This window comes from Carcharhinus amblyrhynchos, chromosome 14 (assembly GCF_965287045.1).
Source record: "Carcharhinus amblyrhynchos chromosome 14, sCarAmb.v2.hapA, whole genome shotgun sequence".
Taxonomy (NCBI): domain Eukaryota; kingdom Metazoa; phylum Chordata; class Chondrichthyes; order Carcharhiniformes; family Carcharhinidae; genus Carcharhinus; species Carcharhinus amblyrhynchos.
Window position 1 is genome coordinate 73,927,890 of NC_137337.1, and position 6,953 is coordinate 73,934,842.

Genomic DNA, 6,953 nt, shown 5'->3' on the forward strand with positions numbered 1-6,953 from the left:
TCATTAGAAAACATTACCGTAACTTCCAAATAAGTCCACTGTGTCTGTCAAGTAGAACAGTCACATTGCATGGTACAATACCTTAGGAAATAGATGACTTATCTTTGCCAATTAATGCATTTATATGTTCCAGCATGGCTGGGGTAGTGGGTAGGCGGGTGTGAAATAGCACACTGCCTTGTTATTATATGTTGCACAGTGGTTAGCACTGCTGCCTCACAGCGCCAGAGACCCAGGTTCCATTCCAGCTTTGGGTGACAGTTTGTGAGGCAACGGTGCCAACCTCTGTGCCATCGTGTTGCCCTTGGTGATGAGATGCACAGTGGTCGATAGGTCAGATCACAGGAAGGTGGGCAGCTGACGGAGGTCTACGGACGGCAAGAGGTTGGGCAAGAAGGACATGGCTGCAAGAAGAATGGATGGGAAGAGACAGCGTCACAGAAAGGGAAGATGGGGTAAGGCGCTCTCACTGTCCGTCCATGGAGATAGATAATGCGTAAGTAGGGATACAGTCCGCTGGAATTCAGATGAATGAGGGGGGATCTCAAAGAGACTTATAAAATTCTAATAGGTCTAGACAGGTTAGATGCAGACACAGGGAGAATGTGCAAACTCAACACAGCCAGTGACCTGAGGCCAGAACGTATATTCCGGGACGAATGGAATCAAAGGTTATGGGGAGAAAGCAGGATTAGGCTATTGAGTTGGAACATCAGCCATGATCGTGATGAATGACTCGAAGGGCCAAATGGCCTCCTCCTGCTTCTATCTTCTGTGTTTCTATGTTTCTATAATTCAAATAATATCTTTAAGCTGATTAAAGGAGAAAGTGGCCCAAGAGAATCTATTTCCTCTGGTAAAGAGTCCAACAAGAGGAAATAACCTCAAAATGAGAGATGGACCACTTTGCGAATGATATCAGAAAACACGACTGCTCAGAAAAAGATCCTGGAATCCTTGCTCTCTCTCTCCCAAAAAGATACTGAGTTTCCTTCAGGTGGAATTCTAAAATACGAGGTGAATAGATTTTTGTTGGTGAAAGATGTTGAAGGTTATGGAACAAAGGCATGGGGAGCAAAGGTGTCCATCTCCACTTTCAAGATCCAATTTAATGGTAGTACAGTGTGAGGGGCTAAATAGCCTCCTCCTGATCATATGTTCTGAGATGCTCCGCACCCAACTGCTGATCCTACTGAACAGATCAGCTTGGCAAAGAGAAGTAGGAGGAGATAAAGAGACTGCAAGGACAGATCCATGAGTAAGAGCCGGGTGCTCCGGTTTCCTCCCCCAGTCCAAACATGTGCAGGTTAGGTGGATTGGCCATGGTAAATTGCCCCTTAGTGTCCAAAGATGTGTAGGTTGGGTGGATTGGCCATGCTAACTTATCCTTTAGTGTCCAAAGATGTGCAGGTTGGCTGGATTGGCCATGCTAAATTGCCCCTTCATGTCCAAAGATGTGTAGATTAAGTGGATTGGCCATGCTAATTTGCCCCCAGTGTCCAAAGATGTGCAGGTTATGTAGATTGGCCATGCTAATTTGTCCCTTAGTGTCCAAAGATGTGCCGATTATGTAGATTGGCCATGCTAAATTTCCCCTTAGTGTCCAGAGATGTGTAGGTTAGGTGGATTGGCCATGGTGAATGTACAGGGTTACAGGGATTGGGTAGAAAGAAAGGGCTTGATAAGATGCTCTTTTAGGGGGTCGGTACTGACTCAATGGGCTGAATGGCCTCTTTCTGCACTGCAGGGATTTTATGGTTTTTTTGGTTCTAAAGCAGTCGCAGACCAGCCTTCAGGCTCCTCACTGCAATTGGAAGTTAAGTCACAACTGGGAAAAGGAGTAAAGACTCCTTTAGAATCCTTTAAAATCCCTTCAGTGCAGACAGAGGTCACTCAGCCCATCAAGTCTGCACTGACCCTCTAATGGAATATTTTACTGAGGCCCTGTCCCTACTAATCCCCCTAAACTACACATCTTGGGACGCTGAAGAGCAATTTAGAATGGCCAATCCATCTGACTTGCACATCTTTATGACCATGGGAGGAAACAGGGGCACCGGGAGGAAAGGCACGCAGACACGGGGAGAACATGCAGACTCCGCACAGACAGTCACCCAAGGCCGGGATCGAACCTGGGTCCCTGGAGCTGTGGGGCGGCAGTGCTAACTGCTTTAATGAGGTGCACTACAGCATTCCTGCTCTTCTGTGCTCTATACCAAGGCAGGTTATTTTTAATTTGCCTCAGTGAGGCTCACGCACTTCCAGCTGGATTTACTTGTATGTGGTTGCAGTGGCACTCTAAGTGAGAAGGGCTTGCATTCATATAGCGCCTTTCATGAGCACGGGATGCGCCGAAGTGTGTTACAGTACTGTTGAAATGTAGTACTGTTGCAAAGTAGGAACCGCAGAAGCCAGTGTTCACACAGCAAACTTGCACAGACAGCTAATAATGCTCAGGGAAGACATTTTATTAGTTAAGGAATGAATATTGGTTAGGATTCAACTCCCTCACTCTTCTCTGATACAATGCCATGGAATACTTGATGTCCAACCGAGAGAGGGATGAAGTTTTGTTTTAATTTATTCATTCGTGGGGCATGTGTGTCGCTGGCTCGCCAGCATTTATTGCCCATCCCTAGTTGCCCAAGAGCAGTTGAGAGTCAACCACATTGCTGTGGCTCTGGAGTCACATGTAGGCCAGACCAGGTAAGGACGGCAGATTTCCTTCCCTAAAGGACATTAATGAACCAGATGGGTTTTTCCAACAATCGACAACAGTTTCATGGTCATCAGTAGATTCTTAATTCCAGATTTTTTTAATTGAATTCAAATTCCACCATCTGCCGTGGTGGGATTCGAATCCAGGTCTCCAGAACATTAGTTGAGTTTCTAGATTAATAGTCTAGCGATAATACCACCGGGGACAACGCCTCCCTGAAGTGCTGGTTTAATGACTTATTAAAAATATCACATCTTTGACAGTGTAATTTTTCTGGAGTTGGTCAAAATTCCACAGGCACCTCACTTGGCATCAAAACGAGGCATACTAGAATTTATAGATTGGCGGGAACACAGTGGGAAAGAAAGCCATCCCAATTGCTAAGAACATTGCAATAAAGGAACAGGCCAATCAGCCCATCGAGTCTGCTCTACCATTCGAGTAAATCATGGCTAATCACCCAACTCAACACCACTTTCCCACATTATAAGATCATAAGGAATAGGAGCAGGAGTAGGCCATCTAGCCCCTCGAGCCTGCCCCGCCATTCAATAAGATCATGGTTGATCTGATAGTGGTTCAGTTCCACTTTCCCGCTTTCTCCCCATAACCCTTAATTCCCTTATTGGTCAAAAATTATCTCCATATCTCCCAGGTATCATTCACATCCAGAAATCTATGGATTTCTGCCTTGAATGCCCTCAATGATTGAGATTTCACAGCGCTCTAGGGTAGAGAATTCCCAAGATTCGCCACCCTGTAAGTGAAGAAATTCCTTCTCACCTCAGTCCTTTATCCTGAGATTACGTCCCCTTTTCACTTTCACCGACTGAGCGAAACATCTCAGCTACATCCACCCAGCCATGCTCCATAAGAATGTTGTAAGTTTCAATGAGGTCACCCCTCATTCTTTGAATTTCCATGGAGGCAGCATGGTGGCACAGTGGTTAGCACTGCTGCCTCACAGCACCAGTGACCAGGTTTTAATTCCAACCTTGGGTCACTGTTTGTGTAGCATCTGCACATTGTCCACGTGGATTTCCTCCGGGTGCTCCAGTTTCCTCCCACAGCCCAAAGATGTATGGGTTAGGTTGATTGGCTATGGTAGAATTACCTAGTGTCCAGGGAGGGTGAGCAGGGTAAATATATGGGTTTACAGGAATAGAGCTAGGGTGGGATTGTTGTTGATACAGGCTCGGTGGGCCGAATGGCCTTCTTCTGCACTGTAGAGATTCTATAATTCCCTTTCCACTGAACGGGAGCAGTTAAAATAGCCCCATTGTTCTTTCAACCAGTTCCTCCTGTTTCATTGTCCCATCAAAAGTTTTGAGAAAGGCAACTTTTGCTAAAGTTCTTGTTTGGTTAGCCGTAGGCAAGTGCAAAACCACCAGCCCCTTTTTCTGTACTGTTTCAGTACAATGAGTGGAGTTTTTGTTCCAGTTATTGATTCACACTATTTACCATGAAGTAAAATCAAACAAGTAATGCATGAATACATTCCTCACTGCTTCCTCAATGGTACAAGTGGTGCAGAGAATCCTTAAACAGAAAGAAGTTTGCCCCGCGGGTGTTGTATTAGAATGAAAGTCTTCACAGCAAAGATACAACTGTGCGAGAGAATCAAATTTGTCCTCCCTCAGTCCTAAGAGAAGTAGATGGACCTCATAATTGGAGAGTTGAGTTGAGTTGGAAAGAGTTTAGAAGGGGTTAACAACGTTATTGGGAAAGGGTTCATAGATGGCCAAAGATTTTGATTTGATTTATTATTGTCACATGTATTAATATACAGTGAAAAGGACACAGTTTACATGTATTTATGTATTAGTATACAGTTTCTTGTGTGCTTTACAGACAAAGCATACCGTACATAGGGAAGGAAAGGAGAGAGTGCAGAATGTAAGGTGTAGAGAAAGATCAACTTACTGCGAGGTAAGTCCATTCAAAAGTCTGCTGCAAGGGTAAGGATTTTAAAGGCACAAAATACCTGAAGGCTCCAACACCAAAGAGCTGGGGAGCTGAGAGCAAGCCTTGTGGCTGAGTTGGAAGAGTGAGGATTGGGGGAAGGGCCATGAGATGGGTAAAGTGGTGAAGGCACGTTGGCAGAGTGGCTAGGTCTGCTGCTTCACAGCACCAGGGACCCGGGTTCGATTCCAGGCTTGGGTCACTGTCCGTGCAGAGTCTGCACATTCTCTCCGTGTCTGCGTGGGTTTCCTCCGGGTGCTCCGGTTTCCTCCGAAAGACGTGCTGGTTAGGTTCACTGGCCATGCTAACTTCTCCCTCAGTGTACCCGAACAGGCCCCGGAATGTGGCGACTGGAGGGATTTTCACAGGAACTGTGTTAATGTAAGCCTACTTGTGACTAACAAAAATAAAACCAGGTTTCCTCCCCTAAAGGGCATTAGTGAACCAGAGAGGTTATTATGATGATTGACAATGGTTTTACAGTCATCAGTAGATTCTTAATTCCAGATTTTTTAAATTGAATTTGAATTCTACCACAGCGGGATTCGAACCCAGGTCCCCAGAACATTAGCAGGGTTTCTGGATTAATAGTCTAGTAGTAATATCAATAGGCCATTGCGTCCAATACTTGGAATAGGAGGATGTGGGCAGAACAGAAGCCATTGTAGGAAATGCATTGGGTACATTTGACAGGTGGAATCATAGACTCCTTACAGAGCAGAAGGAGGCCATTTGGCCCATCAAGCCTGCACCGACAACAATCCCATCCAGGCCCTATCCCCATAACCCCACCTATTTAACCGACTAATCTCCCTGATACTAAGGGCAATTTAGCAATGGGGTGAAGGAGAACGGAAGGTAAGATAATGTTAAAAGCTGCAGAGGTCATAGAATCACACAGTGCAGAAGGAGGCCATTCAGCCCATCGAGTCTGCATCAACCACAATCCCACCCAAGCCATGTCCCCACAGCCCCATGCATTTATCCCAGCTAGTCTCCCTGAAACTCAGGGGCAATTTAGCATGGCCAATCCACCTAACACCCGGGGGCAATTTAGCATGGCCAATCCACCTAATACTCGGGGGCAATTTAGCATGGCCAATCCACCTAACCCACACAGCTTTGGAGTGGGAGGAAAGCCACACGGGCATGGGGAGAATGTACAAACTCCACAGTGAACAAAGCCGGGAATTGAACCCGGATCTCTGGCGCTGTGAGGCAGTAGTACTAACCATTGTGCCACCAAGCCATCCAAGCCCAGCAGTAATAATCTGTCATTGTCAGTAATAGGTCAGTCTTAATCGCCATGGACAGGACAGTGGCCTTCCTGGAAAGATTCAAATCGGGGCTGGAGAAAGAGCTGGGCTTGGAGGTGTTCCAAAGCCCATAAGTAGAAAGGGAGAGTTTGAGATAGGCTAAATATTGGAACAGAACGGTGGCACTGTGGTTGGCACAGCTGCTGCACAGCACCAGCGACCCGGGTTTGATTCCAGCCTTGGGTGGAGTTTTCACATTCTCCCCTTGCCTGTGTGGGTCTCCTCCAGTTTCTCCCCGCACTCCAAAGATGTCTAGGTTAGGTGGATTAGGCATGGTAAATGATGGGGATTACGGGGATAGGGCAGAGGGTTGCTTGGGCCTAGATAAGATGCTCTTTCGGAGGGTCAGTGCAGACTTGGTGGGCTGAATGGCCTCCTTTTGCACTGTAGAAATTCCCTGGTTCTGTGCTTTTATTGGAGAGGGTGCAGCGACTGAGTGTCGACAGCACACACATCTGTGATGATGGTGGAACTGCAAGAAATGGTACATCAAGGGCAAGGCATCTACAGTGAAGCCTAGTCAAGACCAGAGTCAGGCCGAGGTGGCACGGTGGCACAGTGGTTAACACTGCTGCTTCACAGCACCAGGGACCCAGGTTCAATTCTGGTGATTGCAAGTTCTCTCTGTGTGTTTCCTCTGGGTGCTCTGGTTTCCTTCCACAGTCCAAAAAAATGTGCAGGTTAGGTTGTTTGCCCTATGCTAAATTGCCCTTTAGCGTCCCAAAATGTATAGATTAGGGGAATTGGCCATGCTAAGTTGCCTCTTAGTGTCCCAAGATGCGTAGGTTAGGGGGATTGGCCATGCTAAATTGCCTCTTCGAGTCCCAAGGTGTATAGGTTAGTGGGATTGGCCATGCTAAGTTGCCTCTTAGCGTCCCAAGATATGTAGGTTGGGGGGATCAGCCATGCTAAATTGTCTCTTAGCATTCCAGGGCGTGTAGGTAAGGGGGTTCTGG